The following is a 13,464-nucleotide window of genomic DNA, read 5'->3' on the forward strand; positions in this document are numbered from 1 at the left end:
AGTAACAAAGCTGTTTACTGCTTCGAATCAATGTTTTCTTTCGGTTTTAGCCTGTTTTCTAGGTTTAAGCCTGTTTTAGGATTAAACGGGTTTAAGTGTTGTCTAAACACTCCAAATTCATCCCGAACACTTACAATTAGTCAAATGCATTGTATTATCATACATTCTGACCCTAGAAACAGTAACAAAGCTGTTTACTGCTTCGAATCAATGTGTTCTCTCGGTTTTAGCCTGTTTTCTCGGTTTAAGCCTGTTTTAGGATAAAACGGGTTTAAGTGTTGTTTAAACACTCCAAATTCATTCCGAACTCTTACAATTTGTCAAATCCATTGGATTGTCATACATTCTGACCCTAGAAACAGTAACAAAGCTGTTTACTGCTTCGAATCAATGTTTTCTCTCGGTTTTAGCCTGTTTTCTCGGTTTAAGCCTCTTTTGGGATTAAACGGGTTTAAGTGTTGTCTAAACACTCCAAATTCATCCCGAACACTTACAATTAGTCAAATGCATTGTATTTTCAAACATTCTGACCCTAGAAACAGTAACATAGCTGTTTACTGCTTCGAATCAATGTGTTCCCTCGGTTTTCGCCAGTTTTCTTGGTTTAAGCCTGTTTTAGGATAAAACGGGTTTAAGTGTTGTTTAAACACTCCAAATTCATTCCGAACTCTTACAATTAGTCAAATCCATTGGATTGTCACACATTCTGACCCTAGAAACAGTAACAAAGCTGTTTACTGCTTCGAATCAATGTTTTCTCGGTTTTAGCCTGTTTCGGGACAAAATGGGTAAAAGTGGTGTCTAAACACTCCAAATTCAACCCGAACTTTTATAATTAGTTCAAAGAATTGGATTGTTACATATTTTGACCCTAGAAAGAGTAACATAGCTGTTAGCTGCTTCGAATCAATGTTTTCTCTCGGTTTTAGCCTGTTTTCTTGGTTTAAGCCTGTTTAGGGATAAAACGGGTTTAAGTGTTGTCTAAACACTCCAAATTCATCCCGAATTCATACAATTAGTCAAATGCATTGTATTGTCAAACATTCTGACCCAAGAAACAGTAACAAAACTGTTTACTGCTTCGAATCAATGTTTTCTTGGTTTTAGCCTGTTTCGGGACAAAATAGGTAAAAGTGGTGTCTAAACACTCCAAATTCAACTCCAACTCTTCTAATTAGTCAAATGTATTTGATTGTTACATATTTTGACCCTATAAAGAGTAACATAGCTGTTTACTGCTTTGAACCAATGTTTTTTGGTTTTAGCCTCTTTCGGGACAAAATGGGTAAAAGTGGTGTCTAAACACTCCAAATTCAACCCGAACTTTTATAATTAGTTAAAAGAATTGGATTGTTACAAATTTTGACCCTAGAAAGAGTAACATAGCTGTTTACTGCTTCGAATCAATGTTTTCTCTTGGTTTTAGCCTGTTTTCTCAATTTAAGGTTGTTTTGGGATAAAACTGGTTTAATTGTTGTCTAAACACTCCAAATTCATCCCGAACTCTTACAGTTAGTCAAATGCAATGTATTGTCAAACATTCTGACACTAGAAACAGTAACAAAGCTGTTTACTGCTTCGAATCAATGTTTTCTCGGTTTTAGCCTCTTTCGGGACAAAATGGGTAAAAGTGGTGTCTAAACACTCCAAATTCAACCCAAACTTTTATAATTAGTCAAAAGAATTGGATTGTTACATATTTTGACCCTAGAAAGAGTAATATAGCTGTGTACTGCTTCGAATCAATGTTTTCTCTCGGTTTTAGCCTGTTTTCTCGGTTTAAGCCGGTTTTGGGATTAAACGGGTTTAAGTGTTGTCTAAACACTCCAAATTCATCCCGAACACTTACAATTAGTGAAATGCATTGTATTATCAAACATTTTGACCCTAGAAACAGTAATATAGCTGTGTACTGCTTCGAATCAATGTTTTCTCTCGGTTTTAGCCTATTTTCTCGGTTTAAGCCGGTATTGGGATTAAACGGGTTTAAGTGCTGTCTAAACACTCCAAATTCATCCTGAACACTTACAATTAGTCAAATGCATTGTATTGTCAAACATTCTGACCCTAGAAACAGTAACATAGCTGTTTACTGCTTCGAATCAATGTGTTCCCTCGGTTTTAGCCTCTTTTCTCGGTTTAAGCCTGTTTTGGGATTAAACGGGTTTAAGTGTTGTCTAAACACTCCAAATTCATCCCGAACACTTACAATTAGTCAAATGCATTGTATTATCAAACATTCTGACCCTAGAAACAGTAAACAAGCTGTTTACTGCTTCGAATCAATGTGTTCTCTCGGTTTTAGCCTGTTTTCTCGGTTTAAGCCTGTTTTAGGATAAAACGGGTTTAAGTGTTGTTTAAACACTCCAAATTCATTCCGAACTCTTACAATTTGTCAAATCCATTGGATTGTCATACATTCTGACCCTAGAAACAGTAACAAAGCTGTTTACTGCTTCGAATCAATGTTTTCTCTCGGTTTTAGCCTGTTTTCTCGGTTTAAGCCTGTTTTGGGATTAAACGGGTTTAAGTGTTGTCTAAACACTCCAAATTCATCCCGAACACTTACAATTAGTCAAATGCAATGTATTGTCATACATTCTGACCCTAGAAACAGTAATATAGCTGTGTACTGCTTCGAATCAATGTTTTCTCTCGGTTTTAGCCTGTTTTCTCGCTTTAAGCCGGTTTTGGGATTAAACGGGTTTAAGTGTTGTCTAAACACTCCAAATTCATTCCGAACTCTTACAATTAGTCAAATCCATTGGATTGTCATACATTCTGACCCTAGAAACAGTAACAAATTTGTTTACTGCTTCGAATCAATTTTTTCTCTCGGTTTTAGCCTGTTTTATCGGTTTAAGCCTCTTTTCTCGGTTTAAGCCTGTTTTGGGATTAAACGGGTTTAAGTGTTGTCTAAACACTCCAAATTCATCCCGAACACTTACAATTAGTCAAATGCATTGTATTATCAAACATTCTGACCCTAGAAACAGTAAACAAGCTGTTTACTGCTTCGAATCAATGTGTTCTTTCGGTTTTAGCCTGTTTTCTCGCTTTAAGCCGGTTTTGGGATTAAACGGGTTTAAGTGTTGTCTAAACACTCCAAATTCATTCCGAACTCTTACAATTAGTCAAATCCATTGGATTGTCATACATTCTGACCCTAGAAACAGTAACAAAGCTGTTTACTGCTTCGAATCAATTTTTTCTCTCGGTTTTAGCCTGTTTTATCGGTTTAAGCCTGTTTTGGGATTAAACGGGTTTAAGTGCTGTCTAAACACTCCAAATTCATCCTGAACACTTACAATTAGTCAAATGCATTGTATTGTCAAACATTCTGACCCTAGAAACAGTAACATAGTTGTTTACTGCTTCGAATCAATGTGTTCCCTCGGTTTTAGCCTGTTTTCTTGGTTTAAGCCTGTTTTGGGTTTAAACGGGTTTAAGTGTTGTCTAAACACTCCAAATTCATCCCGAACACTTACAGTTAGTCAAATGCATTGTATTATCAAACATTCTGACCCTAGAAACAGTAACAAAGCTGTTTACTGCTTCGAATCAATGTGTTCTCTCGGTTTTAGCCTGTTTTCTCGGTTTAAGCCTGTTTTAGGATAAAACGGTTTTAAGTGTTGTCTAAACACTCCAAATTCATCCCGAACACTTACAATTAGTCAAATGCAATGTGTTGTCAAACATTCTGACCCTAGAAACAGTAACAAAGCTGTTTACTGCTTCGAATCAATGTGTTCTCTCGGTTTTAGCCTGTTTTCTCGGTTTAAGCCTGTTTTAGAATAAAACGGGTTTAAGTGTTGTTTAAACACTCCAAATTCATTCCGAACTCTTATAATTAGTCAAATGCATTGGATTGTCACAGATTCTGACCCTAGAAACAGTAGCAAAGCTGTTTACTGCTTCGAATCAATGTTTTCTTTCGGTTTTAGCCTGTTTTCTAGGTTTAAGCCTGTTTTAGGATTAAACGGGTTTAAGTGTTGTTTAAACACTCCAAATTCATCCCGAACACTTACAATTAGTCAAATGCATTGTATTATCATACATTCTGACCCTAGAAACAGTAACAAAGCTGTTTACTGCTTCGAATCAATGTGTTCTCTCGGTTTTAGCCTGTTTTCTCGGTTTAAGCCTGTTTTAGGATAAAACGGGTTTAAGTGTTGTTTAAACACTCCAAATTCATTCCGAACTCTTACAATTTGTCAAATCCATTGGATTGTCATACATTCTGACCCTACAAACAGTAACAAAGCTGTTTACTGCTTCGAATCAATGTTTTCTCTCGGTTTTAGCCTGTTTTCTCGGTTTAAGCCTCTTTTGGGATTAAACGGGTTTAAGTGTTGTCTAAACACTCCAAATTCATCCCGAACACTTACAATTAGTCAAATGCATTGTATTTTCAAACATTCTGACCCTAGAAACAGTAACATAGCTGTTTACTGCTTCGAATCAATGTGTTCCCTCGGTTTTCGCCAGTTTTCTTGGTTTAAGCCTGTTTTAGGATAAAACGGGTTTAAGTGTTGTTTAAACACTCCAAATTCATTCCGAACTCTTACAATTAGTCAAATCCATTGGATTGTCACACATTCTGACCCTAGAAACAGTAACAAAGCTGTTTACTGCTTCGAATCAATGTTTTCTCGGTTTTAGCCTGTTTCGGGACAAAATGGGTAAAAGTGGTGTCTAAACACTCCAAATTCAACCCGAACTTTTATAATTAGTTCAAAGAATTGGATTGTTACATATTTTGATCCTAGAAAGAGTAACATAGCTGTTAGCTGCTTCGAATCAATGTTTTCTCTCGGTTTTAGCCTGTTTTCTTGGTTTAAGCCTGTTTAGGGATAAAACGGGTTTAAGTGTTGTCTAAACACTCCAAATTCATCCCGAATTCATACAATTAGTCAAATGCATTGTATTGTCAAACATTCTGACCCAAGAAACAGTAACAAAACTGTTTACTGCTTCGAATCAATGTTTTCTTGGTTTTAGCCTGTTTCGGGACAAAATAGGTAAAAGTGGTGTCTAAACACTCCAAATTCAACTCCAACTCTTATAATTAGTCAAATGTATTTGATTGTTACATATTTTGACCCTATAAAGAGTAACATAGCTGTTTACTGCTTTGAACCAATGTTTTTTGGTTTTAGCCTCTTTTGGGACAAAATGGGTAAAAGTGGTGTCTAAACACTCCAAATTCAACCCGAACTTTTATAATTAGTTAAAAGAATTGGATTGTTACAAATTTTGACCCTAGAAAGAGTAACATAGCTGTTTACTGCTTCGAATCAATGTTTTCTCTTGGTTTTAGCCTGTTTTCTCAATTTAAGGTTGTTTTGGGATAAAACTGGTTTAATTGTTGTCTAAACACTCCAAATTCATCCCGAACTCTTACAGTTAGTCAAATGCAATGTATTGTCAAACATTCTGACACTAGAAACAGTAACAAAGCTGTTTACTGCTTCGAATCAATGTTTTCTCGGTTTTAGCCTCTTTCGGGACAAAATGGGTAAAAGTGGTGTCTAAACACTCCAAATTCAACCCAAACTTTTATAATTAGTCAAAAGAATTGGATTGTTACATATTTTGACCCTAGAAAGAGTAATATAGCTGTGTACTGCTTCGAATTAATGTTTTCTCTCGGTTTTAGCCTGTTTTCTCGGTTTAAGCCGGTTTTGGGATTAAACGGGTTTAAGTGTTGTCTAAACACTCCAAATTCATCCCGAACACTTACAATTAGTGAAATGCATTGTATTATCAAACATTTTGACCCTAGAAACAGTAATATAGCTGTGTACTGCTTCGAATCAATGTTTTCTCTCGGTTTTAGCCTATTTTCTCGGTTTAAGCCGGTATTGGGATTAAACGGGTTTAAGTGCTGTCTAAACACTCCAAATTCATCCTGAACACTTACAATTAGTCAAATGCATTGTATTGTCAAAAATTCTGACCCTAGAAACAGTAACATAGCTGTTTACTGCTTCGAATCAATGTGTTCCCTCGGTTTTAGCCTCTTTTCTCGGTTTAAGCCTGTTTTGGGATTAAACGGGTTTAAGTGTTGTCTAAACACTCCAAATTCATTCCGAACTCTTACAATTTGTCAAATCCATTGGATTGTCATACATTCTGACCCTAGAAACAGTAACAAAGCTGTTTACTGCTTCGAATCAATGTGTTCTCTCGGTTTTAGCCTGTTTTCTCGGTTTAAGCCTGTTTTAGGATAAAACGGGTTTAAGTGTTGTTTAAACACTCCAAATTCATTCCGAACTCTTACAATTTGTCAAATCCATTGGATTGTCATACATTCTGACCCTAGAAACAGTAACAAAGCTGTTTACTGCTTCGAATCAATGTTTTCTCTCGGTTTTAGCCTGTTTTCTCGGTTTAAGCCTGTTTTGGGATTAAACGGGTTTAAGTGTTGTCTAAACACTCCAAATTCATCCCGAACACTTACAATTAGTCAAATGCAATGTATTGTCATACATTCTGACCCTAGAAACAGTAATATAGCTGTGTACTGCTTCGAATCAATGTTTTCTCTCGGTTTTAGCCTGTTTTCTCGCTTTAAGCCGGTTTTGGGATTAAACGGGTTTAAGTGTTGTCTAAACACTCCAAATTCATTCCGAACTCTTACAATTAGTCAAATCCATTGGATTGTCATACATTCTGACCCTAGAAACAGTAACAAATTTGTTTACTGCTTCGAATCAATTTTTTCTCTCGGTTTTAGCCTGTTTTATCGGTTTAAGCCTCTTTTCTCGGTTTAAGCCTGTTTTGGGATTAAACGGGTTTAAGTGCTGTCTAAACACTCCAAATTCATCCTGAACACTTACAATTAGTCAAATGCATTGTATTGTCAAACATTCTGACCCTAGAAACAGTAACATAGTTGTTTACTGCTTCAAATCAATGTGTTCCCTCGGTTTTAGCCTGTTTTCTCGGTTTAAACCTGTTTTGGGATTAAACGGGTTTAAGTGTTGTCTAAACACTCCAAATTCATCCCGAACACTTACAATTAGTCAAATGCATTGTATTATCAAACATTCTGACCCTAGAAACAGTAACAAAGCTGTTTACTGCTTCGAATCAATGTGTTCTCTCGGTTTTAGCCTGTTTTCTCGGTTTAAGCCTGTTTTAGGATAAAACGGGTTTAAGTGTTGTCTAAACACTCCAAATTCATCCCGAACACTTACAATTAGTCAAATGCAATGTATTGTCAAACATTCTGACCCTAGAAACAGTAACAAAGCTGTTTACTGCTTCGAATCAATGTGTTCTCTCGGTTTTAGCCTGTTTTCTCGGTTTAAGCCTGTTTTAGGATAAAACGGGTTTAAGTGTTGTTTAAACACTCCAAATTCATTCCGAACTCTTATAATTAGTCAAATGCATTGGATTGTCACAGATTCTGACCCTAGAAACAGTAACAAAGCTGTTTACTGCTTCGAATCAATGTTTTCTTTCGGTTTTAGCCTGTTTTCTAGGTTCAAGCCTTTTTTAGGATTAAACGGGTTTAAGTGTTGTCTAAACACTCCAAATTCATCCCGAACACTTACAATTAGTCAAATGCATTGTATTATCATACATTCTGACCCTAGAAACAGTAACAAAGCTGTTTACTGCTTCGAATCAATGTTTTCTCTCGGTTTTAGCCTGTTTTCTCGGTTTAAGCCGGTTTTGGGATTAAACGAGTTTAAGTGTTGTCTAAACACTCCGAATTCATTCCGAACTCTTACAATTAGTCAAATCCATTGGATTGTCATACATTCTGACCCTAGAAACAGTAACAAAGCTGTTTACTGCTTCGAATCAATGTTTTCTCTCGGTTTTAGCCTGTTTTATCGGTTTAAGCCTGTTTTGGGATTAAACGGGTTTAAGTGCTGTCTAAACACTCCAAATTCATCCTGAACACTTACAATTAGTCAAATGCATTGTATTGTCAAACATTCTGACCCTAGAAACAGTAACATAGTTGTTTACTGCTTCGAATCAATGTGTTCCCTCGGTTTTAGCCTGTTTTCTCGGTTTAAACCTGTTTTGGGATTAAACGGGTTTAAGTGTTGTCTAAACACTCCAAATTCATCCCGAACACTTACAATTAGTCAAATGCATTGTATTATCAAACATTCTGACCCTAGAAACAGTAACAAAGCTGTTTACTGCTTCGAATCAATGTTTTCTTTCGGTTTTAGCCTGTTTTCTAGGTTCAAGCCTTTTTTAGGATTAAACGGGTTTAAGTGTTGTCTAAACACTCCAAATTCATCCCGAACACTTACAATTAGTCAAATGCATTGTATTATCATACATTCTGACCCTAGAAACAGTAACAAAGCTGTTTACTGCTTCGAATCAATGTGTTCTCTCGGTTTTAGCCTGTTTTCTCGGTTTAAGCCTGTTTTAGGATAAAACGGGTTTAAGTGTTGTTTAAACACTCCAAATTCATTCCGAACTCTTACAATTAGTCAAATCCATTGGATTGTCATACATTCTGACCCTAGAAACAGTAACAAAGCTGTTTACTACTTCGAATCAATGTTTTCTCTCGGTTTTAGCCGGTTTTCTCGGTTTAAGCCTCTTTTGGGATAAAACGGGTTTAAGTGTTGTCTAAACACTCGAAATTCATCCTGAACACTTACAATTAGTCAAATGCATTGTATTGTCAAACATTCTGACCCAAGAAACAGTAACAAAACTGTTTACTGCTTCGAATCAATGTTTTCTTGGTTTTAGCCTATTTCGGGACAAAATAGGTAAAAGTGGTGTCTAAACACTCCAAATTCAACTCGAACTCTTATAATTAGTCAAATGTATTTGATTGTTACATATTTTGACCCTATAAAGAGTAACATAGCTGTTTACTGCTTCGAACCAATGTTTTTTGGTTTTAGCCTCTTTCGGGACAAAATGGGTAAAAGTGGTGTCTAAACACTCCAAATTCAACCCGAACTTTTATAATTAGTTAAAAGAATTGGATTGTTACATATTTTGACCCTAGAAAGAGTAACATAGCTGTTTACTGCTTCGAATCAATGTTTTCTCTTGGTTTTAGCCTGTTTTCTCAATTTAAGGTTGTTTTGGGATAAAACTGGTTTAATTGTTGTCTAAACACTCCAAATTCATCCCGAACTCTTACAGTTAGTCAAATGCAATGTATTGTCAAACATTCTGACACTAGAAACAGTAACAAAGCTGTTTACTGCTTCGAATCAATGTTTTCTCGGTTTTAGCCTCTTTCGGGACAAAATGGGTAAAAGTGGTGTCTAAACACTCCAAATTCAACCCAAACTTTTATAATTAGTCAAAAGAATTGGATTGTTACATATTTTGACCCTACAAAGAGTAATATAGCTGTGTACTGCTTCGAATCAATGTTTTCTCTCGGTTTTAGCCTGTTTTCTCGGTTTAAGCCGGTTTTGGGATTAAACGGGTTTAAGTGTTGTCTAAACACTCCAAATTCATCCCGAACACTTACAATTAGTGAAATGCATTGTATTATCAAACATTTTGACCCTAGAAACAGTAATATAGCTGTGTACTGCTTCGAATCAATGTTTTCTCTCGGTTTTAGCCTATTTTCTCGGTTTAAGCCGGTATTGGGATTAAACGGGTTTAAGTGTGATCTACCAAATTCATTCCGAACTCTTACAATTAGTCAAAACCATTGGATTGTCATACATTCTGACCCTAGAAACAGTAACAAAGCTGTTTACTGCTTCGAATCAATGTTTTCTCTCGGTTTTAGCCTGTTTTATCGGTTTAAGCCTGTTTTGGGATTAAACGGGTTTAAGTGCTGTCTAAACACTCCAAATTCATCCTGAACACTTACAATTAGTCAAATGCATTGTATTGTCAAACATTCTGACCCTAGAAACAGTAACATAGCTGTTTACTGCTTCGAATCAATGTGTTCCCTCGGTTTTAGCCTCTTTTCTCGGTTTAAGCCTGTTTTGGGATTAAACGGGTTTAAGTGTTGTCTAAACACTCCAAATTCATCCCGAACACTTACAATTAGTCAAATGCATTGTATTATCAAACATTCTGACCCTAGAAACAGTAACAAAGCTGTTTACTGCTTCGAATCAATGTGTTCTCTCGGTTTTAGCCTGTTTTCTCGGTTTAAGCCTGTTTTAGGATAAAACGGGTTTAAGTGTTGTTTAAACACTCCAAATTCATTCCGAACTCTTACAATTAGTCAAATCCATTGGATTGTCATACATTCTGACCCTAGAAACAGTAACAAAGCTGTTTACTGCTTCGAATCAATGTTTTCTCTCGGTTTTAGCCTGTTTTCTCGGTTTAAGCCTGTTTTGGGATTAAACGGGTTTAAGTGTTGTCTAAACACTCCAAATTCATCCCGAACACTTACAATTAGTCAAATGCAATGTATTGTCAAACATTCTGACCCTAGAAACAGTAACATAGCTGTTTACTGCTTCGAATCAATGTGTTCCCTCGGTTTTAGCCTCTTTTCTCGGTTTAAGCCTATTTTGGGATTAAACGGGTTTAAGTGTTGTCTAAACACTCCAAATTCATCCCGAACACTTACAATTAGTCAAATGCATTGTATTATCAAACATTTTGACCCTAGAAACAGTAATATAGCTATGTACTGCTTCGAATCAATGTTTTCTCTCGGTTTTAGCCTGTTTTCTCGGTTTAAGCCGGTTTTGGGATTAAACGAGTTTAAGTGTTGTCTAAACACTCCAAATTCATTCCGAACTCTTACAATTAGTCAAATCCATTGGATTGTCATACATTCTGACCCTAGAAACAGTAACAAAGCTGTTTACTGCTTCGAATCAATGTTTTCTCTCGGTTTTAGCCTGTTTTATCGGTTTAAGCCTGTTTTGGGATTAAACGGGTTTAAGTGCTGTCTAAACACTCCAAATTCATCCTGAACACTTACAATTAGTCAAATGCATTGTATTGTCAAACATTCTGACCCTAGAAACAGTAACATAGTTGTTTACTGCTTCGAATCAATGTGTTCCCTCGGTTTTAGCCTGTTTTCTCGGTTTAAACCTGTTTTGGGATTAAACGGGTTTAAGTGTTGTCTAAACACTCCAAATTCATCCCGAACACTTACAATTAGTCAAATGCATTGTATTATCAAACATTCTGACCCTAGAAACAGTAACAAAGCTGTTTACTGCTTCGAATCAATGTTTTCTTTCGGTTTTAGCCTGTTTTCTAGGTTCAAGCCTTTTTTAGGATTAAACGGGTTTAAGTGTTGTCTAAACACTCCAAATTCATCCCGAACACTTACAATTAGTCAAATGCATTGTATTATCATACATTCTGACCCTAGAAACAGTAACAAAGCTGTTTACTGCTTCGAATCAATGTGTTCTCTCGGTTTTAGCCTGTTTTCTCGGTTTAAGCCTGTTTTAGGATAAAACGGGTTTAAGTGTTGTTTAAACACTCCAAATTCATTCCGAACTCTTACAATTAGTCAAATCCATTGGATTGTCATACATTCTGACCCTAGAAACAGTAACAAAGCTGTTTACTACTTCGAATCAATGTTTTCTCTCGGTTTTAGCCGGTTTTCTCGGTTTAAGCCTCTTTTGGGATAAAACGGGTTTAAGTGTTGTCTAAACACTCGAAATTCATCCTGAACACTTACAATTAGTCAAATGCATTGTATTGTCAAACATTCTGACCCAAGAAACAGTAACAAAACTGTTTACTGCTTCGAATCAATGTTTTCTTGGTTTTAGCCTATTTCGGGACAAAATAGGTAAAAGTGGTGTCTAAACACTCCAAATTCAACTCGAACTCTTATAATTAGTCAAATGTATTTGATTGTTACATATTTTGACCCTATAAAGAGTAACATAGCTGTTTACTGCTTCGAACCAATGTTTTTTGGTTTTAGCCTCTTTCGGGACAAAATGGGTAAAAGTGGTGTCTAAACACTCCAAATTCAACCCGAACTTTTATAATTAGTTAAAAGAATTGGATTGTTACATATTTTGACCCTAGAAAGAGTAACATAGCTGTTTACTGCTTCGAATCAATGTTTTCTCTTGGTTTTAGCCTGTTTTCTCAATTTAAGGTTGTTTTGGGATAAAACTGGTTTAATTGTTGTCTAAACACTCCAAATTCATCCCGAACTCTTACAGTTAGTCAAATGCAATGTATTGTCAAACATTCTGACACTAGAAACAGTAACAAAGCTGTTTACTGCTTCGAATCAATGTTTTCTCGGTTTTAGCCTCTTTCGGGACAAAATGGGTAAAAGTGGTGTCTAAACACTCCAAATTCAACCCAAACTTTTATAATTAGTCAAAAGAATTGGATTGTTACATATTTTGACCCTACAAAGAGTAATATAGCTGTGTACTGCTTCGAATCAATGTTTTCTCTCGGTTTTAGCCTGTTTTCTCGGTTTAAGCCGGTTTTGGGATTAAACGGGTTTAAGTGTTGTCTAAACACTCCAAATTCATCCCGAACACTTACAATTAGTGAAATGCATTGTATTATCAAACATTTTGACCCTAGAAACAGTAATATAGCTGTGTACTGCTTCGAATCAATGTTTTCTCTCGGTTTTAGCCTATTTTCTCGGTTTAAGCCGGTATTGGGATTAAACGGGTTTAAGTGTGATCTACCAAATTCATTCCGAACTCTTACAATTAGTCAAATCCATTGGATTGTCATACATTCTGACCCTAGAAACAGTAACAAAGCTGTTTACTGCTTCGAATCAATGTTTTCTCTCGGTTTTAGCCTGTTTTATCGGTTTAAGCCTGTTTTGGGATTAAACGGGTTTAAGTGCTGTCTAAACACTCCAAATTCATCCTGAACACTTACAATTAGTCAAATGCATTGTATTGTCAAACATTCTGACCCTAGAAACAGTAACATAGCTGTTTACTGCTTCGAATCAATGTGTTCCCTCGGTTTTAGCCTCTTTTCTCGGTTTAAGCCTGTTTTGGGATTAAACGGGTTTAAGTGTTGTCTAAACACTCCAAATTCATCCCGAACACTTACAATTAGTCAAATGCATTGTATTATCAAACATTCTGACCCTAGAAACAGTAACAAAGCTGTTTACTGCTTCGAATCAATGTGTTCTCTCGGTTTTAGCCTGTTTTCTCGGTTTAAGCCTGTTTTAGGATAAAACGGGTTTAAGTGTTGTTTAAACACTCCAAATTCATTCCGAACTCTTACAATTAGTCAAATCCATTGGATTGTCATACATTCTGACCCTAGAAACAGTAACAAAGCTGTTTACTGCTTCGAATCAATGTTTTCTCTCGGTTTTAGCCTGTTTTCTCGGTTTAAGCCTGTTTTGGGATTAAACGGGTTTAAGTGTTGTCTAAACACTCCAAATTCATCCCGAACACTTACAATTAGTCAAATGCAATGTATTGTCAAACATTCTGACCCTAGAAACAGTAACATAGCTGTTTACTGCTTCGAATCAATGTGTTCCCTCGGTTTTAGCCTCTT

Source organism: Camelina sativa, chromosome 14, assembly GCF_030686135.1.
Source record: "Camelina sativa cultivar CO46 ecotype springtype chromosome 14, ASM3068613v1".
Classification (NCBI taxonomy): Eukaryota; Viridiplantae; Streptophyta; class Magnoliopsida; order Brassicales; family Brassicaceae; genus Camelina; species Camelina sativa.